This window comes from Hemicordylus capensis, chromosome 1 (genome assembly GCF_027244095.1).
Source record: "Hemicordylus capensis ecotype Gifberg chromosome 1, rHemCap1.1.pri, whole genome shotgun sequence".
NCBI lineage: Eukaryota > Metazoa > Chordata > Lepidosauria > Squamata > Cordylidae > Hemicordylus > Hemicordylus capensis.
Window position 1 is genome coordinate 424,473,654 of NC_069657.1, and position 24,476 is coordinate 424,498,129.

Consider the following 24,476-nt stretch of genomic DNA (forward strand, 5'->3'; position numbering starts at 1 on the left):
AGTTTTTGATTGTGTTCTTGACCTCATATGGTTTGGGAAGCATAGCCTCTATTAGAATGATATTGTTTGTTGGTGTGTGGGTGTGGGTGTTTATATGTTTTACCAGACACAGAAGGCCCCAAACTATGTAGAAATACTTAAATGAGAAATTCTGTCTAATCATTCATTTGGGCAGTTTGAAATTTAGGTTCAATTTGAACAAACAGCTCATGTGTGTGGCAGACTGTGAGCCTGTTCTCATGACCAGTGAGAAGGGCTAGAGGGCGGGCTGTGGGGAAGGCTGGTTAAACCTACCTTCCCCACAGACAAGCAGTCCTTCCTTGGGCAGGCAAATTGCTTACCTAAACAAGCACCGGCTCCTGCCGGTAGCTCCAAGGGTCGGGGTGCCGAGACACACCACTCTGAATTGCCCTGCCCCCAGATCTCTAATAATACCCAGTGCAAGTGTGTGGTGCATTATTGGGATCTCCTCCCCACCCCCCACTCTGCCAGCTATGGCTGCAAGCAACTGTGGCTGACACACCGTTGGCAGAATGGGGTTAGGAGAGGGCTCACTCTCTTAACCCCATTTTGCGGGGAGGCTCCACAAGGGGGTTTGCCGCTGTGGTGCCGCCAGGATCAGACATGATTCCGGCAATTCACACATGAGTGCAAAACCGGGATGGGCTCCCTTAGCCCAGTTTTGTACGCACATGTGAATATCCTCTGTTTCTAGATTTTTCCACCTCTGACGGCTGGTGTGGGATTTGAATGGTGCTCTTCTTTCAAAACGTCTTTAAAATAGAAATCTAAGATTTAGGAGAAACACTAGACTAGAACCCTCCTGACATCTTGTTGTCTATTGTCAGGGAGGTAGTGGTAGTATTTTTTTCTATGGAGGAGCTTTCAGTTTATGGGTTGTCCCACCTGTAGTCTAAGAGGTACAGTCCAAGAACAGTTTTACCAGGTTTAGACTGAGTCTCTACTTGTACATCTCCTGTTAAAAGGGAAAGAGCTTTCCCAGAGACCTTGCCAGCCTTATGTAGATAATACTTAGCTACATAAAGCTACACAACCTTGTATGCTATTTCACTGATGATTGAGATCATGATTCAGATGACACTTTTCATGACTTCAGATGACACTTTTAAGAGATATTTTCTATCATTGCACTATAAAATTTATGTAGATCCAGGATGAATTCAGCCAGACTCAAGGCCTGGGCTATATGTATTCCACACTTTAAAATGTAAAGTTCTGTGTCTGTCCAAAGTTTTTTGCCAAGGAAAATTAGTTATTCACTCTCTGTAAATAATGTCAATTAGATTTGCATGATTTTTGTTTTGCATAATTTAGTCTACATTTGTTTCTATTGTGCATAGTTATGGTTTCAGTTACTTGTAATTATATCCCGGGCCCCATCAGGGACTGACCAGATCCAGATCTGTTTAGCTTCAGCAAGACTGCTACATGATATACTTTCAGATCATGACTGGTGTAGGTAGCCTTAGGAAGTGCAATTAATTAACAGTGTTATGTATTTCTGAAGCTCTGGCTGAGTTCAGACGTAATGCAAAACCAGAGTTAAACGGGGCAGAAGTATGTCCAAATGCGTGAAACCAGTACATCTGAACTCCAGTATGTCTGAATACATGAAACCAGGATGACAGGATGGGCACTAAATGCTTTTGCTCCCAAAGAAGGAAGTGACAGTGGTGTATTTTCACAAGCACAAACACTCCGGTTGGCAAAATAAGCAGGGCACTCATCACAGCACCGGGAAGGGAACACTTCCGGGAGGGGGGGGAAATCTGGCAGCCCCCAGCAGGGATTCTCGAGCAGCCAGGTTCTATTTTTTTCATAAAAATGTTGGGGAAGTTGGGCCCAGCCCTTTCCCTTTGGGGGTTAACAGTCCCTGGGCTACCTCATGAGAAGAACCAACTGCTACAAATAAGCATGAATTTATTATTATTATTATTATTTCTTGTTTACACAGTCAGACAGGTGTTATTGACTGGTTTGTTTTATCCAGACATGGAGTCCTTCCCAAGGACCTGGGATGGCTGAATTTTATTATCAATGTTGTTGCTGTTATTATAGATATCATCGCAGAATATAGGCTGTTCCCTATTATTATTATTATTATTATTATTATTATTAGTTCAATTTCTATTTACTGGATGTTATTCTTGTACTCTCCCGGTTTTCCCCATTCTCTTGTGGACTGTTCTCTCACAAGAGTGCCAAGCTGTTGGGATGTAGGGATGTGCAAACAGGTTCGAGGTCAAACATGTTAGATGACAAACAGGTTTGGTTTGACTATTTGGAGTTGAACTGAACCACCCTGTTTGGTCCGACCTTGAACTGAACCCCCCTGGGGGTTCGCAGATTTTTTTTTTTAAATTTACCCCCTCTTGCCCCCTCTTGGTGAGTTGTCCGAGATAGTGGGGGGCGGGTGTCCACAGAGGTTTCCCCTCCCGCTGCTGGCCTCCCTTATTCCAGGAACTGGTTTTTGGCCTTCTCCCCTCAGTGTGGCCAGTCCCCACCGAGGGCCTATTGCGCAGGTGCGGCAGCCTCCAAAATGGCTGCCATGCTGAGGGGTAAAGGCCGAAAACCAGCTGAAGAGTGGCCGAATTGCTAATTCCTGGAATAAGGTGGGCTGGCGGGGGGGAGGGGGATCCTCTATGGGACCCCCCCGCCCTCTGCCTCAGACAACTCCCCCAGAGGGGGTGTGTAAAAATTTTTATTTAAATTTTTAAAAATTGTGAACCCCCCAGACTGAACTGAACCGGAGTGGGGAGATTTGAAGGGGTGCTGGACTGCACTGGCCTGGTCCAGTTTGGGCCCAGTTCAGACTCGAACCAGACCAGACCAGACCAGCTGGTTCTGTGCACACACTTCTGTGGAAGAAAGCCACAGGGATGGGTATGAGTGCTGTCCCGGTCCTGGCGACTGCCACTGGTTAGCTGTCAAACCATGCCCCCTACCATCCCATCCATGCATGTGGACATGTGCAACCTTGCCTGTGCCCCCAAACAACAACCCCACTGTCCTGGGGCTGCTGGAAACTGGGGCTCCACTCTCCCATGAATCCCCTCATGGGCAGATTTGCATATGGCGCCACGCCAGAACAAACCTGGGAAATTTGAATGGGTTTAAAGGTCTGTCCCCAAACCCGGCGCTTTCCACATCCACGCATGTGGCCAGGCTCTGACACATGGAGAGCCAAAATCCCCTATGGGTGTGCTCAAGGCTTCATAGAGAAGCGGGGGGGGGGGGGTTGCAGTGCTCAAGTTCAATCTTTTGCTATTGAGAGTTGGGGGACAAAAACAAGCTGGGCCATCTATGGAGGGATTAGCTTGACCCTTGAGTGTGCAGTCTAAAGGTTGACCTGGGGCAAACATCCCTTGGTCTTCTCCAGCCTCACTCTCTCATGAGAGGGATAGCCAGCCTTCAGCAAGTAACATGAGCAGGGCACCCCATCACAGCATCAGGAGGGGACCAAACGTTTGGGGGCCCCTTTAACCGGCCCCTGCTAACTGAGCAAAGAGAAACCTTTTTAAGTGCTGATTCTTTTATATTTAGCAGGGGGAGAGCAACTGGCTTTTGCTTGTTTCAGTGGCTTTTGCTTGTATGTGCCTTGTGTTTATTTTTAGACTGTGAGCCCTTTGGGGACAGGGGACCCTCTTATTTATGCATTATTTATTTTTCTATGTAAACCGCTTTGAGGAGTTTGGTTGAAGAGCAGTATATAAATATTCATAGTAGTCGTGGGGTGGGTGGAGTGCTCCGAACATGTACGATTGTGCTCAACACATACACACTCCCACTTCAAAATCATGGCCAATCATGGCTGCTCCACTGACGTGCTGACACTTTGTCCACAGTCTGCTCATGAAGCTTGCTGGGATCAGCCTTGGTGGCCGGGCAGCAGGGAGGGGTTCCCCCTCATGCAACTGGAGGTTGGTGGGTCACGGTTGGATGAACATGTGCAGCGCAATTCACAATTTGAAACTGAAATCATGGGTATGCCAACCTCTGGTTTTTGTACTCAGTCTCTGTGTGACCACTAGATTTTTGCTAGGTAGTGCTCTCCCATCATTTTATTTCTTATCTTTTTGATATCACGATTCACACAGAGAGAAGGGACAGGGTCCAAGCATTGGGGGGGGGGGGAGAGGGAAGGGGAACACTGTTTTAGACCTCAGAGGGCCTGTCCTAGGCTGCAAGCCTATTACCATGAGAAGGAAATTGAGAATAAATGGTAGATCATGCCTGAGGTTGCTCATACAATATATTTTCCATATATGTATATTTGGGCTGCCCTAACTAGATCTTGTGAGATTGCTGGAGCTCATCAGAAGCAATGTTAGAAACTATGGGTTTATACAGACCCTGGAGAACAGGCAATAGATCTCTGCTAGCAGAGGTGGATTGCAGAGCAGTTGTGCACATGGCCTGCCAGGGAGGCCTGCTGAGGGGAGCTACCACAAGCACCCACCTTTTGCCTCTGCCACAGCCCCACCAGCCACCTTCCTCTGGCCTCCACAGCCCTACTCATTACCACCACTGTGGCCAGGTTACTTCCCTTTGCCAGGCGCGATGTGGTGTAATGATGTCACCACCCTGGCACGAACCCATCTGAGGGATAACAAGCACCAAGCAGTGACTTCATTACAGCTTTGTGGCCAGCAAAGGGAAGTAAACTGGCCACAATGGTGGCCATGCATAGAGGTTGCAGAGGCCAGTGCCGGACAAGGGAGGAGAGCTGGTCTTGTGGTAGCAAGCATGACTTGTCCCCATAGCTAAGCAGGGTCCACCCTAGTTGCATATGGAGAAGCCGCTGACAGTCTGTGTAGACAATACTGAGCTAGATGGACCTATGGTCTGACTCGGTATATGGCAGCATCCTGTGTTCCTAACTGGTGTTGAGGTACTAGGTGAGTGGCGGGGGGCAGTAGTGGCAGTAGCGGCCTGCCCAAAATTTTTAGACATGGGCCACTGCCATTGTAGCTACTCCACTGCTGCCTAGTATAAATCTGTAGTGCAGCCCACTTCTCTTTCCCTCCTCACAATAAATCCCCCTCCCCTCTGCCTCATGCTGCGGGGAGGGTTCTTTTCCCAGCCCAGCTGAGCACGAGGACCAAGAAGGGTCCTGATTGGCTGGCTGGGCTTGGTGGGCGTGGTTTTGGCCGAAAAGGGCCGTTCCACGCTCAAGGCCGACCAGTCCGTTTCGGATTGTCCCCTCCCTCCCTTCCCTGGTGCAGAGCGGGTCTAGAGACTGGTCGCCTCTGGGGCCGAGTAGGAATTTTTTGCCCTTAACCGATTGGCCATGGTTGGGGTTTTTTTTCGCCTACTCCATTCTGTATTCAGTGGGTAGTTAGGTTTTAGGTTGGCCACGTTGTCAGTAACAGTGTGGGCTGAGGGGTAAGCAAGGTATAGTATCGGTGAACACCCTTGGATATTTAAAGGTGGATTGGCTAATTGCTCCTTTGTTGCCTGTGCGGCGCGGGGAGTAATTGATGGCCATGAAACCTGCTCCAGGTCTTCACCATCCTTTGGGCTGCGCGGTCCGGGGGGGTGAATACCTGGAGCTGTCCAGGTCCCCTCTTCTAAGGGGGTGGTTGGCTTTGATGGAATAGGGCAGGGTGTGCCTGCCTCTTTCCTGAGCCAGGGTGTGTCGCCCAAGGTGGCAATGGGTAGGATGACGGTAATCCTAGCCCATGTCTAGGGGCCCGCACTGTTTTGTGGGGTGATTCATCACCCACCGTTCAGTTCGCCTTTGCCTGTTGTTAATTAATCAATAAAGCGTGGCCCTTTACCCATAAAGAATGTTTACGTGTCTTCTTGGGCTGGGATCTGGGAAAAAGCTTTATCCCTTTGTTATAGCTGGCCCTATGATAAGTGAAGCATTTCTTTAGGCTGACAGAAACATCTACTTAGTCTGTTGTGGGAGATTTCAGCTCTTAACTCATCTATTCAGTCCTTCAGGTCCTGAAATATTGCAAAATGCCAGTCTTCAAAACAGAAGGTGTTTTGCAGAACTTTCCAGACTGTGCAAGTAAGCTACAAGCTGAGTGGATCAGGTGGATTTTTTTAAAAATTACTTTGTTTTGAAACCAGGCAAGCATCTCTGCACACAAAAAACAGATAAAACTTCAGGCATGTCCTCAAAGCTATAATAATGTATCCAGATGATGAACTGTGTCATAGCGAAGCTAAAGAAAATACAGTAGCTATGAATGTTGCAGTGTTTAAACCTCAAAGTAAAATTGGAAACATAGGTAATGAGCTATATATTTCTTTAGAAATTGCAACTGTGAATCTTAATGCTGGACTACTTCTTGAACTTTAGTTAATGCAATTGCTTTTCTTTCTTTCCCTATTTCTCTTATAATTTTAATCACTCTTTCTGTGCCAAAGGTATATTTGATAAGTTACTGAAATTTTAAAGTGAGAATTGAGTCTAAAATGATGCATAAAAGATTTGTGTGTATGTTTTTTTAAGGGTGTCATATGATGACTGCCACTCTGGAAGCTGGGAAGATGTTGGTAGAATGTCAGGAACTGTGAGTTCACACTCCCAGTGAGCATGTCATGCCAACCTGCTGAAGTCTGGTTCTCACACTGTCCACCTGACATTCTGCCAGTGTCCTCTGCCCTCTTGGAACCATGATTTGAATTTGGGAGGAGGAAATTGGTAGGAAGTTGGTAACTGAGCAAAGAGGCACCTTTCTAAGGTGGTGATTCTCTTTATTTACCAGGGGGAGAGCAACCAGCCCTATCCACCCCCAGCACAGTATTCCTCCAGTGGCTGTTGCTGGTGTCTATCTTATGTTTCTTTTTTATATTGTGAGCCCTTTGGGGACAGGGAGCCATTTTATTTGTTTGTTCGTTCGATTGTTTATATCTATGTAAATCGCTTTGGGAACTTTTGTTGAAAAGTGGTATATAACTATTCATCATATTCATTGTGTGTTGGGCAGCCAACACGGAGACCAGACTTAGATGGATTCACACAACATGCCTGCTTGAACATGCTTGTGGTTCCTGACATTCTATAGACATCTTCCTGGCTTCTGGACTTGGCAGTGATTGTGAGAAGCCGCACAAAATGTCCAAGAAATAGGATGGTGTTGTGCCAGCAGGCATATTCTTTTCTTGGGTCCAAGATGAAGAGACCCACATATGGTGGAAGGGCATATAATACTGATTGGTGGTAGTCTGGTAGGGTGGAAGACGCGAAAACAGAGCTGTATCACGACATCCACAGCGGAAGCAGAGTATGCTTCATTGTCTGATCTGTGCACAGAATTGACCTGGTACAAACAAATGTACCTACGGAGGGAGGGTTTGTGGTGCACTCCACAAACCCTCCCTCTGTAGGTACATTTGCATCTTTAGGCTCCAAGCCAAATAGTTTTTCCCATTCAGCTTGCTCACCGGGATGTAGAGGGTTTGTCCACTCGCCATTGTCCTCACTTCGATCTGCACATCACTAAGGGTACTTCTTGTTTCTTCTCCCTCTTCACATTTCATTTTGGGGCACAGCGGAAGCGTGCTGGGCCCATAACCTGTTGGTGCTGTGCCTCAATTGCAGAGTTAATGACTTGTACCCCACTAGGCTTAGCAAAAAACACCCCGACACAGGTAACTTTCAAACTTAAGAATATATTGTGGTAGAGGACACTTACATGATATATCAGCTCAGTAAGTCCAGTTACGTGTAGGCATATATATATACATCAGGCACGTAGATACAGCATAGGTATAGCAGCTGGGTGGACCACAGTGGTGCAGCATTTACCACTGTGGACAGTTAGCTCTTCTTTGAGCCTTGTTCTTATACTGGCTTTGGCCAATCACTCTAGGTCAGTACTTGAGCCCTCATCACCTGTCAATTGGCCTCACATGTTGCCAGTCGCCACTTACTGCAACCACAGTGACTTGCACTTATTACTTAAAGCTATACACACAACAACATCTCACAGTGATATATCTTGACAGGTGCTCTAAGCCCCTGATCATCTTGGTTGCCCTCTTCTGCCCCTTTTCCAGTTCTACAATGTCCTTTTTTAGGTGTGGTGACCAGAATTGTACGCAGTACTCCAAGTGTGGTCGCACCATAGTTTTGTATAAAGGCATTATAATATTAACCGTTTTATTTTCAATCCCCTTCCTAATGATATACTAAGCAACAAGTAATTTCCTTGCATAAACATGGATTTAGCATCTGCTGAAGAATATCAGTAGGGGAGAAGGGCCTCTCTGATAATGGCAACGCAGCATCACATCGTTTTCCAGCTGCCTCTTACAATATTTAAAATGATTCTCAGTCCCTACAGCAGCACCTCTGGGCATTTGCTCTTGAATATCATAAATTGTAAACCACTCAAACTGTCTTCCATGATCGTCTCACAATGGAACTAATAAAGCCCCATAGGACATTTTCTTTGAGTTCCCACTCCTACACACATCAAATCCATGCTTATATTAGCCACACGGCAACTCAGTGAGCAAAGTAGGGTAAAAGGTTTGTGGGGAAGATACTGGTATAATGTGTGTCTACTAAAACCTCTCAAACTGTTCCACATTTTGGGTGGCTTCCCAGACATAATGATAGTACATTCCTGATTAGATCTTATAAGAGAAAGTTATCTGAGATTATGCTTTATTTCTGTTCATTGTTGATGTTGAAGATCCTTATTTTACTGCTTAAAGAAGATGGGGTTTGTATAGCTTCAGGTGTACAATTTTGTCAAATATTAAGGTTGGTGTTAGACCCATTTCTTAACACTGACCAACACATCGATCTGATGAGGACTCTCATCAGAGTTTTGTGCTAGAGTTAAGTAAATAACTCTAATACCAATCCCAATATGCTTTTTAATTGACAAAACTGTACAAGATCTGAAGTTATGCAAACTAACCTTACATTGGGGCTATTCTCATGATCGGGGAAAATCGGGCTAGGAAAGCCTAGCCCGCTTTTTCCCGATCATAAGAACCACTGGGTTCAGCTGCAAGCCTGGTGGTTCTCGAGTGGGTAACCTGCTCCTGTAGCCCTCCTCTTAGCCCGGGTTTGCGGAGCAAGCACTCCGCAAACCCAGGCTATCTGGTCGTGAGTAGCTGTGGCGCGGCTCTGCCACAGAAAAGCCGCCTCCTGACTCCGGGGGTCTTTCCAGTATGCCCTGCGTGCTCGCATACTGGAGTCTCCCCAGTATGCCCTGCACGGCCCCCGAGCTCCCCAGCTCCCGCCGCCGCCGTCATGGAGCCGGCAATTGTGTGCGCTCGTGTGTGGAGAAAAACCGGGTCTCACAGATCGTGAGACCCGGCCCATTTTCTTTAAGCACTAAAGTAAGGATCTTCAGCACTGACAATGAACAGCTATGAAGTAAAATCCTGGATAACATTCTCTTAAATTTCCAAAAGTTATTCAAAAGTGAGTATTTATTTATTAAGAATACATCCAGTCTAATTCAGATAGACTTCAAAGCACACACATTGAACAGAGTGTATGTTCCAAAATGAAACAGTGTTGGTCTCTTTGGTCTGCAGGTTATTAAAAAAAAAAATTAAGCTAAATAGTTTTAAGAAATAAAATGCAGATGTTAGGTGGATGTTCATCTAACTCTGCATGGATGCAGTTGAAAAAACATTGAGTGAAGCACTAGCACCCCCATTTCTGAAGTGTGGATGCTTGCACTCTGTGCAACCTGGAAACAGGTATCTGAGGGCTGCATTACCCACATGGCAATGGAAGTGGCTTGGAGTTCTACACTATCTCCTCTGCATCCTTTCCTCAGCACTGTACTCAGCACACAAATGCCAAATGAGAATATAATTCTGCCTAGGAAAGTTTCCTCTAATATCAGAATCTCATAGATGCTACACTAAAAATACTTTCCAAAAAAATATCTCTATGGCCGCATTTACACAGAACGAGAAACTGTGGATCCAATGGACCTGTGGATTCCCCCTCCCTGCTATGATGTGCTATGCAGAAGTTCAAAATTGCAGTCTTGGAGACTGCAGAGAGGAGGGGAAACCTACTGCATGGGTGGGGAAACTGGCTGCATGGGCTTCCTTCCGGCATGGACAGCCCTGGCAGCCAATCACAGATGGAGCAAGGGAGGAGCTTTCTCACTCAACTCCGATTACAGCTCACTGTAACTCTGCCTGAGGATGTAATTAGGGATGTGCACGAAAGGTTGTTCGGCACGGCGGGGGTAGGGCTTTAAGGGCGGGGGAGAGTGTACTCACCCCCCCCCGCCGCATTTCCCCCGCCGGCGCTCTCGGAATTAGAAACCCCTCGGGACGGCAGCGTTCCTCCCTGCCGTCCCGTTGCCCCCGTCGGCCGGAAGTGGCCGGAAGTCCCGTTCGCGCGTGCGCCCGTCATGCGCGCGCGCGTACGGCCGCGCGCGCGCGCACGACGGGCGCACGCGCGAACGGGACTTCCGGCCACTTCCGGCTGACGGGGGCAACGGGACGGCAGGGAGGAACGCTGCCGTCCCGAGGGGCTTCTAATTCCGAGAGCGCCGGCGGGGGAAATGCGGCGGGGGGGGTGAGTACACTCTCCCCCGCCCTTAAAGCCCTACCCCCGCCGGCGCCGAAACGCCGAATCGCCCCCACCACCTGAAACGTTTCGGCGGCCTTTTCAATGGCCGCCGAAATGTTTCGGGCTCAAGCCTAGATGTAATGCTGCCAAATGCAAACCTCAGGTAGGAGCAGAAAAACTCACTACAACTCAAGGATTCAAATTGGAGTTTAGGAAGGGAAACCTCAGGTTGCTTTTCTGATGGAACTGTGGTTGCATATATTCGGACATACAAGAAATTCAACCTCAGACTCCTTCACTTCTGGTTTCCCTTATGTGTGAATCCGTTCTTTATAAACTTGTGTAGAAAGTTTATGGCAGAAAGCTTAATCTTCTACCCAATCAGGGCTTCTGTTTCTTGGCCATAAGAGGGCAGAATTATACTGCAGAGCAACTGTGATCCTTGGGGACATGTTTCTGGAAGCCAAAAGTACTGTTGGAAGGAGAGGAGAGAAGTAGAAATTGCTCCCCTTCCTCCATGTGTGCTCAGCTGCAGAAGAGGCTTCTCTGCAGCCTCCATGCAGCCTTTCTTTTGCCCTCATACAGCTGTGGGGCATGTTGGCCATTGATTGCAAGCACAAATACTTCTCCACATTGCCATTTACAACATGTTTATGCAACCCTTGCTTTTGAGGACATTGTGTAGTATGACCCACAGACATGATGAAACAACTCAAGACATTTACATCAGATGCTGATAACTCAGGCTGCCTTTACCATGTCAAAAGTGAGTCAGAAAGAGCCCTGAATCATGCCTTCTTTGTGTCTCCATTCCTCTTTAGAATGTTCCTCTGCAGGTGGGCTAGCGGAGTCAGTATTCCCTTTACCTTTGTCTTGTTACAAAGCTCTCCCACTGATTAGCCTAATGTGATGATTCCTAGAGCCTCTTTCATGGGGGCGTTTAGCACTGTAACTCACCCTTAACAAAAGATGCATAAAAACCTTCCCACACTCCCTCTTACTGCTCACAGTGGTCACTTGGACAAACTTTCCACAATTACTTTCATTCTGACCACTGTTCTCTACCTCCTCCCTCTTTATCAGACTTTTAAATTGTTTTCTCTTTTAAAGATTGAGTATGTGCACTGCTGTGTAATTGCCAGCCTTAACAAAAGGTACATCTCTTCAATATTATCATCATTTCAATAATTTCTTTCATTATGGCACTTAAGGCAGAATGTAGAGGATTCCCACATGGTCTCCCATACATTTTCATGCACATACATATGCACATCAAAATGAGCATGTGCTGCACCCTTCAGCAGATGAGTATAGCATTTTGTGTATGTTACATTAAAAATTTCAAAGACAGCCCCTCTGTTCCTCAACTTCCTCATACTTCAGGCACTTTTGAAACCAACCAATGGGCAAAACAGAGTTTTTAAAAAGTGCTCTTTTTTTTCCCTCTGAGAGATAACACAAAATGATGTTATCTCTTTTAAGCATATGCGAGTTATATACACTATAAAAATCTTTACTTTTAAAAAATGCTATAAAGTGACAAAAGACACAGGAAATTGAACTTTAAATCTGGCTACCTTTCCTTTCTATCCATTGTGGTTTAGAAAAAAAAAATATTGGGGGGTGTGTGTGAGAGTCACATCTTTGAATTTTCTTTCCTTTGCCACTCATGTCTATGACCATATGCTGTTAAATTTTCTCTAATGAAAGAGAAAAATGTGTTGAAATGCAAGCCAGGGATCCAGCTCTTTTCCACTTGCCCAGCAAACATCTTGCTAGTAGAACAGGCCTGGAGGCATTCAGTTATGCCAGGATAACAGATTGTGGGCTGTTCAATGGTTCTCAGGACTGGAGTGGTCTTTATTTCTGGCCTTACACCAATGGAAGTACACTGTTGTGACATGAATGTACAACACTGGTTGTATTAGGGGGGCATAGTGTTACTACATCAACGAGAATTGTCAATCTTTATTTATTCATGCCATATAGAAGCAACTAATACACTGTTTACTGAAATCCAAGACTAGTCTCCCCCAACCCCCTGCAGTTCTTTCATGTTAGAAATCAAGTGGTCATCTTCAATTCAGAGTCCTCTTCCTTTTGGATAAATAAGGGTATAACCTGTATTTAATCTCTGATTTTTAAGGGGCTCGTTTTAAATTGTCTTCTATTTGGGTAAATATGTTAAAAATGGTTTAGAATTTCTTTTGGTCAGGGAACCATTTCTCACTCCTTTTGTTATGTAAACTGCTTTGTGAATGATCTATTGGAAAACAAGATATAATTAATCTTCTTCATCATCATCATCATGGCTGACATACAGATTAACATTGTACTAGTGAAATAAAGTTGAGCACATGCAAGATCACATAGCTGTGCAGATGCTCACAACTGCACAATCCCTGGCATGCCCTTGGTCAGCTTGTGCAAATGTTACATTTGTGCAATGAGGTTAGCAGAATACGATGCGGATATCTGCTCCTGTGCTTTGTTGTGCGAGTGCACCTTCTTGCGCTAGCACAACAATAATCTGGAATGCAAACTCCCAGCTTAGCCCAACAAGCTCAGGCAACAGCCTCACACTAGTACAGTACATTTTTGCACACACAGTGTTAGTCTGGATGTCAGCTAATAATAATCATTAATAATAATATGAATTCAAATTTGTTGTCTGTAATCTTATAGTAGCTCTTTACAGAATAACTGAAATGCCCAGTACCACTCCACCATCCACCCACAAGCCTGGTGCCCAGGCTGTCACCTGAGATGCCTGTCTCCAAGTCCAGTCGTGCCAGCACTGACCTAGTAGGACCCTAAATCCATTTTATGTGAGGCAGTGTGGTGTACAAAGGTTGTGGCTTACAGGACTGGCCCAAATGTATATATTACTGAGAACAATAATGATGGGGTTTCTTTCCATTGGGCAAATCACTTGTAGCCTGGCCTACCAGAAGGTGTATGTGAATGTAATAGTTTCTGAGCATTTTCTGCCTTATTACTATGGTGGCTGTAACCCACTTACTTCAATAGCTGCATAATTGTACAAATATAAGGCCAATCCTCATATTATGTTGAACACTCATACAAGTTTACAGTGAACACTGGTACAGAACTGTACACAGGTACACATGTTATGTTGAACGCAGGTACAGAAGTACACTTTCCATCTGTACCATGCATTTGAAGGGCTTGTATCCAGGTTCCCTTTTAAGATGACACAGATACAGTCATTCACACAAACACGTGAATGAGTGTCCAGACATCTGTGCACTCATAGACTATAATGTCTGAATTAGGGATCTGCAGATTGTTTTGCTGTCAAAACGATTCAATTTGATATGGGCCATTTTGAGTGTTTTGAGCTCGAAACAGAACACCCTTTAATATTGTTAAATGTATTGAAATATTGTTGGGGTATTGCCAATGCCGACTATATTTCAAGTTGTCATGGTGGGGTATTGGGCCTGTTTCGAGCTTGGTGCCAAATGACCCCAGGTTGGATTGAAATGTTTTAAGGTTCCAAGAGCCATTTTGGAAGTCTGTTTTTACCTTGCTGATTGGTTTTCTGGCAGTGGCTTCTGATTGGCTTGCTTCTTGGTTGGCTTGTTAGCATCCAAATCAAGTGTTGTCATGGGCAATTGTTCCCCCATTGACTGGGGGGAGGGGGGGAAGGAGGGAATTTCAAAATGTATTCAAAGGGACTGGGAGGCAGAAAGAGCCCTTATGCCTCTCTTGAAGAGGGTGCATCAGGAGAGGAGGAAGGTAGGTCTGTTTTTCTGATTTTCTTTTCTTAGCATTGAGAGTATAATATGCTGTTCTGTTGTGGCTATAACTATCTGGTTTTGATGGATTTTAGGTTGACAAAGGCAGAACCTGGGTGCCTGCCTTGAACCTTCCTTGAATTGTGGTTTGTTTTGTTCATGAGATAGTGTTGTAGTGAAAAAAGACAGTGACAGCTGTGTGTGCATGTGTGTGTATAATATTTCTTTGTGATTGCTATGATGAACTCCATGTTTGGCTTTGAAACTAATTTGTGCTCTGCAATCTTCATTGCAAGCTGTACTCAGTCAAAATGTGTCTAAAGTTCTTCCAGTTGAGCTCATGTTTATGCTTGCTGCTAAGTAAGGATGCTGTTGTGGCAGCTGTTGCAATGCTAGGAAGTAACATAAGGGGTCATAATTATGTGTGTGAGAGCAACTTGTGCCAGTGATGTTACTGCAACACAGGCAATGTGGCTGACAATGGATTCTGGGTCAGTGATTCTTTTTTGGCCATTTTTGAACTGTGTTTGAAATGTGTGTTCTGTGTGGGGAGGGATAGATTTCCTTTTACAGTGTGCTTCTGCAGTGTTTTCCAAGGCAGGGGTTCAAGATTTTGGACTCTGCTTGTTCCAGCCTTAAGGAACAATGGGGAATATGACACCCCATTGTTCCTCATGGGTAGCATCTAGGGGCACCAAAGTGGGTTGTGTGGTAGGGCATCATGGGAGCTACCTACCACACAACCCACAAAAGAAATGGGCAATTGCGCAATTGTTAACCTTTCCCCCAAAGGAAAAGGGGATTGTTTAGGGGGTTCCTAAACAAACAAGTATGTTTATGTGCATATGCATTCATTCTTTAGTTTCCTCACCCTGCAGAAAATACTGAAAATGTTTGCAAAACTGCTCCAGGACGTGTGTTTGTGTGTGTGTGTGTGTGTGTGTGTGTGTGAGAGAGAGAGAGAGAGAGAGAGAGAGAGAGAGAGAGAGAGAGAGAGAGAGAGAGAGAGATTAGGCTGCAATGATATGGGTGCTGACCAATAGTCACCTGCAACAACCATATATACATTTGCTGGATAAGCTTTCACCTGAGAGAAGAAATACAGTCACACGTAATGGGAAACTGGAGTTGAAGGTGCCCAAGGTTGAAATTATAGTATGTTCAAATGCATGCAACTGCAGTTCGGGCACAAAATCAATCCCTGTTCAAATTGGTTTCCCTCCCAAAACTCCAATTTGAATCTTTGACTTATAGTGAGTTTCGTCACTCCCACCTAAGATTTTCAAGGTTCCAACATTACATCCAGATGCTGAACTGCAGCCCCAATGAGCTTTAACCAGAGTTGAGGTTTGTAGAAACCTGCAGAACTACATTGCTCAGAGTCTACGTTGAACAGAAAAAAATTATTTTTATTTTGTTGCTAGTGATGGCTCTATCATATCTCCTGCTGCTTTGAAATTATGACATCTGTCTACAGCTTTTGCTACCTAAAAAGATTGTTATGGTGTTAAAATGAAACATTAGTGTGAGCTTGGTGGAGGAATACTGGAATAAAAATCTAATAAATCAAAATAATGAAATATCTAGGTGAACAGTAATGGCCTTTTTGGTTAAGACCAAAAACTACTGATTTTCTCAGGTGGATGTTGCCCCAACCAGGGTGTGTCACTTCCTCCTACAGCAGCAGTAACTGTAGCAACAGCTTCACTGTGTAATTGTGTGTGTGGTGTGTGTGTGTAGAGCTTCTTTCACCTCGCAGTTTGTCTAGGATGGAGAGTATCCTCAACCCCCAGCATGATAATTTTGAGGCAACACTGATCAGTTGAACACTACTCACTTAGCTTAGAAAATCTTCAGTTTATTAGATTTGTTAGCCAAAACTTCTCCAAAGTGTAATTTATATTATTTTAATCCTCCTTCCTCCACTTGTGTGTGTGCATAAGAATAGACCTGCTGGATCAGGCCCTTCTAGTTCAGCATCCTGTTTCACACATCCTGTTTCACACAGTGGTTGGAACGTACTGGAAAAGAAGGTTACCTTTTACTATTTTCCAGCATCTATGAGCCCCCTTCCTTCAGATAACATGAGCATTCATGCTATTTTTTTATAAATTCCAGAAATGTAGAACATTTCCAATAAAATAATGAAAAAGGCTTAGAGGAATGCAGGGGCAGCAGATTAAGGTGATATTTCACAATGAAAAACTGGCCTTTGAGGGAGCATTTAAAATAGATTTTTTAACCAGGCTTTGTAATAATTATTTAATTATATTTTCATTTTGGTATTTTAATTTTTTTCTGTAACCTGCCTAGAGATCTTTTTCTTCGGTGATATATTAATGCAATAAATGATAATACAGAATAAAAGGAGATAGCTTACCACTTCATATGGGCCATTTCCCCCACACAATTTCTTGTTTCGGTGGTACCAAAACACTTAAATCAAATCATATATATATTTTATATATAGATAGATAGATAGATAGATAGATAGATAGATAGATAGATAGATAGATATAGATATATATATGATTTTTATATCACACACACACACACACACACACACACACACACACACACATATATATATATATATATATATGACAGAGATATATTCTGATGGGAATGCTTATGTGTGTGTGTGTGTGTGTGTGTGTGTGTGTGTGTGTGTGTGTGTGTGTACACACACACACACAAGCATCCCTGTCAGAATTTTGTAGCAATTTCATATATCTCTGCTATCCAACTTTGAGAGTAATTTTATTTATTGTTTTATTTATTTATTGTTAAATTTATACCTCGCCTTTCATTAAGAAAATCCCAAGGCAGCTCACAATAAAATTTAAAAACACAGCACTTTCAGTTGGCTCTTAACTTGTATGAACAGAATGCAGAAGTGCACCTAGGTAATTTTGGAGGCCCTAGACTTTGGCCCCGAAGACCAGGGTAACAGCGCCTCTGGCAGAATGAAGCTCATGCATGGGACCATCTCCTAAAAGTCTCTCCTGGGGGTTTGGGGCCCCCTTAGAGAAGGCAGTGGGATGGGACATAGGGCACTGCAGGGGGTGGGAGGAGGAAACACCTTGGATGACCAGAATATTAAGAATATGACCAGGGGCAATAGGAAGCTTGGTGGCAGCCCTGCCACTTTGCACCTCCCTGCTACCCGTGCTGCCTACCTGTGGGAGAGGGTGCTGGACAGCATTTTCATGTTTTGATGCTAGCCATGCCCCTTCCACTGGTGTCAGAAGCATGCTGACACAGGGAGTGTGACTGGCATTGAAGCATGGCCATGCCGCCCTTCACCCTCTCCCAGTTGATGAGCGGTTTTTTGGCTGGCTGAATGCTTATTTTCTTTTCCTTGTTATGAGTGAGGGAGAAAAAGGAAGCACCCACCTGGTGAAGGAACCATGGGGAGGGGGATGGTCAATGGGTTGCCCATGCATGCCCTGATGCCAACCACTCCTCCTGCATTGATGTACTTCTGATGCCGGTGCAAGGAGCATGGCCAGAATAGAAACTTGGAAGCTCCGCCCATCACCTTCTCCCAGCCAGCAAGTTCAGTCACTGGCTGGGTGCTTTGGTGGAAGGCGCCTTGGGAAGCCCCCGGACATCAGCAACCCAAGGACATTTGTCCCCTCCCCATTCAGTGGTGCCTATGCCAATGAATATGACCCTTGGGGATATATTTTCATGATGCACAGTGGGCTTCAGAAGGGAGGGGAAATCACTGAAAGTCATCCCTTCCCCCAGGTCTGGAACTCAGCTCTGTTGTGCCAGCATGGTGCTTCTCTGAATGTCAACCAGTATTAATATCCCAATAATTTTAGTATTTGTAGTAGCAACTTACTGTATAGCAACACGACTAGTGGCACTATCATTAAGGTTGTTATGCTCTCCCAAAGAACTACTGATTTTACAAAATACCATTGAAATACCATTGAAAACCATATTGAGATATAAGACAAATTGGCCACAATCTGTCTTTAAGAGCCATATGATATATACCTTTTTGTTGAATTGGAAAATTGTACAGCATGACTTGAGGTAAGATGTTGCTTCATTTGCATTTATCTTTTATAATGATCATTTGAAAAGGGAGGCAATATTTGGAAATTTTATATTATGGGAAACTGCTGGGGTTTTTTTTAGGATATCAGATTTCTTAGCAATGGACAAATATTGCAACATATGAATATTTTTATATGGATGACTAATAATAGATCTCAATGGCTTCAGTACTTCCAAATAATACATTTTAATCAGTTTGGGGACTTAATACAAGGTTAATAGACAGCTAACTGGTTTCAAAAATTGCTATTGCTAATAAAAACTACTGAAGATCTTCCATTTAAAAAATATGGATAGCTTATAGCAGATGAGGCTAATAGGACAAAGACATTTCAAGGTTTAAAGGTTATTTGGAATGATGACTGTGATGAAGAAATTAAATGGGAGGGGTTTTTTGTTTTTGTTTTGTAATAAGCTTAGATGTTTCAATTTCTACTGCTTTAAAAGAGAGCCATTTTAAAGTGTTTTATAATTGGAATTTAACCCCACTTAAATAAAGGAAAATTAGCAGGGCAATTTTAGTTCTTTATAATGTGCTTCACTGAAAGCAGATACGTAATGGGGATGCAAAAAGGTTCAGGTTTATTGGACTGGAAAAAGATAGTTGGGATTACATCTAATAATACATTACCAGGAACACCCATATGTCATCTGGTGGGATACACTCAAGATATATTTTTATGAGACAACCAAGAATGGTTTGCTGTTTAATCATTACAGCTTGAATTGAGGTGGCAAATAACTGGAAAAAGGTGGAAATATTGAAGATTGCTGGAAAATAATATGGAATATGCTATATACTAGCTGACTCTGCCCAGAGCATCTGTGCGTCTTGGGGGCCGGCGGTTACCCCTCCCCCTGCTTCTGCCCCAGTCTCTGCTTCCAGGCCCAACCACCTCTCCTCCCCACTGCCACTTCTCCCCCCCACCCACTTTCTTTCCCCCCTTCCTGGGCCTTGCCTCCGTGGCAGGCTGGGCCGGGCCCGGCACCTCTGGCCTCCATGGTCAGGCTGCCACCATGGCAACCAATCCTCCTGGGTGCAGCCCAACCAATCAGGCATGCCCGCCGCCCAGCCAATCAGCTGGGCTCTGGGACGCACATTCAAAGGCAAATTCCAGGAGAATTAATATAATAGATAAATGGTAAAGCTTTACTCAGTGAGCTGTTGAGTGGGTTCAGATGGCATGGCAGCAAGTCTGGTTCTGCCAACTGCATGTTCCCAGTGAGTGCATCTTCCCAGCAGAAGCCATTAGTTCCCTGCCTTCTGTTTTCCCCAAACCCACCAATATTGTGTTGCCAAGTAGCACTTCCTTCTGCCACCCAATTTCAGATCTTGGTTACAGATGTTGGGTGGTGGAAGGAAGGTGCTGCTCATCAATTCAGCTGGGTTCAGATGACATGGAAGTTGAGGAACTAGCAGCTCATACCAGGAGCATGGACTTGCAAGAAAGCAGCAACTGAGGATGTGCCTGAACTGGTTTGGCGCCTCCTTAGGGAAGTGTCAAACTGGTTCGGGTGCCGATATTTGATCCGGTTTGGCGGGGCAAGGATTGGTTCATTTTAAAAGCAGGTAAGCAAGACCTTAACTGCTCATCTGCTGCCCACCACTTTTCTGGGCATGGTGTTCGCTGTTCAAAAGGCCAGGCCTGGCTGTAGCGGCCATGTGCGTACCAACGCCACTCGCAGGCTGCTGGGAGGGTGCTGCAGCCGTGTGTGGCTTTTGAACAGCAAGCACTGCGCCCAGAAAAGTGGTGGGGCAGCAGAGCAGCAGGTAAGGTCCTGCTTACCTGTTTATAAAAGAAACCAATCCCTGCTCTGCCTGTGGTTGCCCAAACCATTTGTGCACATCCCTACCAGCAACTGGCAGAACAAACTTGCCACCATGTCATTTGAACCCATCGTTAGAGTCAGTAGGGAAGAGGCATTAGGAAAATTGTATTAAACAGAAATTTATGTATTAAGTTTTGGATTGCTTACTTTCAACAATATATGGCAATGGAATTATTACAATTCAGAGAGATGTGTATTAATGTTAGCAGTTTACATTATTTAATTTTCACATTTAAATTAATAATTAACATATAATTCCCACTTGACTTTTTTCCCCACAGCTGCAGAGGTTTACTTTTTGTAAATGTGAAAAATGATCAAATGGGAATTCTAATATATAAATGGTATCTATATAGCCTTGTTTTCTTATGTGAAATCTGCTTTTCAGAGAATTGGAACAATTGCATTGTTTGCAATGCTAAAATAAACTGATATCTAATAATTATAACTAAATAATTATAATTATAATTAAAATAAACTGATATCTAATAATTATATCATCACAGTCCTGAGTATTTTATGGTTTTAAATACTGGACAGGAGTGGATTATCCACACTGAATATGAATGTGAGAGGGATAGCTTATTAGCTCCATGGCGGGAGGTTGGGGAATCCTGGCATATATATATTTATACATTTATATACCGCCCTATATAAAATCTCAGGGCGGTTTACAATTTAAACAGCAACTAAAACCTAAAAATCATATAGAACAGGTTAAAATTACCATAAATAAAACTTTAAAACATCATAAACTAAAAGCCTGATGAAACAGGTGTGTTTTCAAAAGTTGTTTAAAAATAACCAGAGACAGAGAGATTCTGATTTCATTTGGGAGTGTGTTCCAGAGCCTTGGGGAAATCCTAGAGAAGACCTGGTTCTTGGTCGCCACCAAGCAAGACAGTGGCAGGCACAACTGGACCTCCCCCAATTATTGTAATAGGCAGCGGGGTTCATGAACAAGAAGGTGCTCTCTTAAATACCCTGGGCTCGAGCCCTATAGGTAATAACCTATTATTACATATAGACTAATCTGGCTGCCACATTCTACACTGGTTGCAGTTTCTGAACTATGTTTAGAACCCCATGTAGATAGAGCACATTGCAGTAGACAGGCCTGGATGTTATCAGCATACACATATGCATTTTAATCATATAAAATGCAACACATTGGCCAACATCCTAATCCTGCATTTGTGCAATGAACAAAGTTGCACTAGTGCATGAAGATTGCATAGCTGTGCTAAGTCACAGTCATTTTGGGAATTACACTTTTTGCACTTTTGCTGCACAGTAGTCTGGGTTGTCAGCTAAATGGCTCAGCAACTTCTCTCAAGTGCAGCATTAGTATGTCAGCCATGATTTACAACAGGATTCCACTATTTTCATTATTTTCAGGGCTATCACCTGACTAAAGACATCTTAATTAATCTGAGGATTTTTTTGAATTAATCATTCAAATAAATCAGCATAGGTTTGCATATGTCTAGAATAATAGTTGAAGGGAAGATAGACACCAGCAACAGTCACTGGAGGTACTGTGCTGGGTGTGGATAGGGCCAGTTACTCTCCCCCTGCTAAATAAAGAGAATCACCACGTTAAAAAGGTGCCTCTTTGTACAGTTAGCAGGGGCTAATTAGTTAGTTCAGCATTAGAATGTCAGCCATTCTATATATGTCTCTGAAGATACTTTCTCTCTTGTGTGAAAGTGGGTTCTTTGCGGATAAAATCTCCTGTATTTGGCCAACCTGGACTCCACTATTTCTGCAGGGTCTGTAAGGGAGGTATCCAGTGATCCCTCTTGCAGTGTTAGGTTGGATCAGTTTCAATCTGTGACTCCTGATGACGTGGACAAGCTGCTTGGAGCGGTACAGCCTACCACTTGTTCTTGGGATCCTTGCCCAACCTGGCTGCTTTGATCTAGCGGAGAGATTGTTGGAGATGGCCTAGTTAATATCATAAATGCATTGCTGAGGGAGGGTAGGGTGCCTCCCTGTGTGCAGGAGGCAATAGTTACACCGCTTCTTAAGAAGCCTTCCCTGGATCCCTCAGCGATGGATAGTTATAGGCCAATCTCCCCTGGCTGGGCAAAGTAATCAAAAGGGTGGTGGCTAACCAGCTCCAGGTGGTTTTGGAGGAAACTGATTATCTAGACCCATTTCAAACTGGCTTTAGAACGGGCTATGAGTTTGAGACAGCCTTGGTCAGCCTGATGGATGACTTTTATCGGGGAATCGACAGAGGGAGTGTGACTCTGTTGGTCCTCTTGGATGTCTCAGCGGCATTCGATACCATCGACCATGGTATCCTTCTGGGCCACTTGGGAGAGTTGGGAATAGGGGGCACTGCTCGGCAGTGGTTCCGTTCCTATCTCTCGGATAGATCCCAGATGGTGGAGCTTGGTGACAGTTGCTCCTCAAAGCGGGAGCTGTTATATGGAGTCCCTCAGGGCTCCATTCTGTCACCAATGCTTTTCAATATCTACATGAAACCGCTGGGTGAGGTCATCAGGAGATTTGGTGCTGGGTGTTATCAGTATGCTGATGACACCCAAATCTACTTCTCCCTCCCTTCTTCAGGAAATGGCACTCACTCTCTAAATGCCTGCCTACAGGCAGTAATGGACTGGATGAATGAGAACAAATTGAAGCTGAATCCAAGCAAGACGGAGGTGCTCATTGTGGAGGCTCAGAATCTGAGGAGTGAGTTAGATCTTCTTGTGCTGGATGGGGTTACACTCCCCCAGAAGGAGCAGGTGCACAGCTTGGGAGTACTCCTGGACCCAGGCCTCACCCTGGTGTCTCAGATGGAGGCCATGGCCAGGAGTGCTTTCTAACAGCTTTGGCTGATTTGACAGCTGCGCCCATTCCTTGAGGAGGATGACCTCAAAACAGTGGTGCACCAGCTGGTAACCTCCCAGCTTGACTATTGCAATGCGCTCTACGTGGGGCTGCCTTTGCACGTAGTTTGGAAACTTCAATAAGTTCAGAATGCGGCAGCCGGATTGGTCTCTGGGGCATCCCGGAGAGACGATATTATGCCTATTCTGAAACAATAGCACTGGCTGCCGATATGTTTCCAGGCAAAATACAAAGTGCTGGTGATTACCTTTAAAGCCCTGAACAGCTTAGGCCCGAGTTACCTTAGAGAGCGCCTTTTTCTGCGTGATCCCCACCGCACATTAAGGTCATCTGAGGAGGTTCGTCTCCAGTTACCACCAGCTCGTCTGGTGGCAACTCAGGGGCGGGCCTTCTCTATAGCTGCTCCGGGGCTGTGGAATGCTCTCCCTGTGGAAATCTGCAATTTGAATTCTCTATTAGCCTTCAGGAGAGCCCTTAAAATGTATTTGTTTGGCCTGGCTTTCCAGGGTTTTAAAATCTGTTTTAATATTCTAACCTGATTTTGGGGCTTTTAATCACTGTAACTGTTTAATCGTTGTTTTAAAATGTTTTTAAATGGTTAATTGTTGTTATATTGTTTTTAATTTGTTTTAGCTCTTTATTGTTTTAGTGGTTTGTTTTAATTGTAAACCGCCCTGAGCCATTTTGGAAGGGCGGCATATAAATCAATCAAATAAATAAATAAATAAATAAATAAATAAATAAATAAATAAATAAATAAATAAATAAATAAATAATAAAGTGAAGGAAGGTCTTGTCTAAGAAACTGTCTGCTATCTATCATATGTGGTAGTAGTATGGCTGTCTACAGCTATTATAAGTACTTGCACTAAAACTTAAATCCTAATTTTAAATCTAATAATTAACTTTTTTTAAAAAAAAGTTGACCAGGGATGCCTTGTAGTCAATGAAAAGGATTTAATATGATAAATTCAAACAATCACTCAATCAAAGGTCACAACCTTAATTACTTTTTTCAATACATTTTCCTGAATTAGGTCTTTGCGGCCCCAAATGCATAGATATGGGGCGGGGCGGGCAGGGATGTAACATGGCTGCATTTTATACTACTGTGGTAATGGATGAAACTGTGAAATCACATGGCTACTTTAAGAACATAAGAACATAACTTTAGATCATTTAGATCACCACAATGTTCCCAGGGTGCTGTTCTGCTGGCATGGGAGCTTCCCACTTTATTTGCACTTTCTGTGTGGTTTTGCTATTTCATATATTGTTGGAACAGCATGGGAGAAAGCCATGAGAAAGCAACAACCAAGTTGTTCTTATAACCAATAAATGAGGTCAAAAAGTGATTATTAAATAAAATTCTAAGTTAATTAGCAAGCATATGAATACATTCTGCTTCATTCAAG

General features: G+C 44.1%; 1 protein-coding gene across 5 annotated transcripts in view; it reads left to right on the forward strand.

Moving 5' to 3' along the window:
• Positions 1-24,476, forward strand: part of MTA3 (metastasis associated 1 family member 3) — a 229,532-nt gene that overhangs the window by 200,640 nt on the left and 4,416 nt on the right. The gene's annotated exons all lie outside the window — the stretch shown is intronic.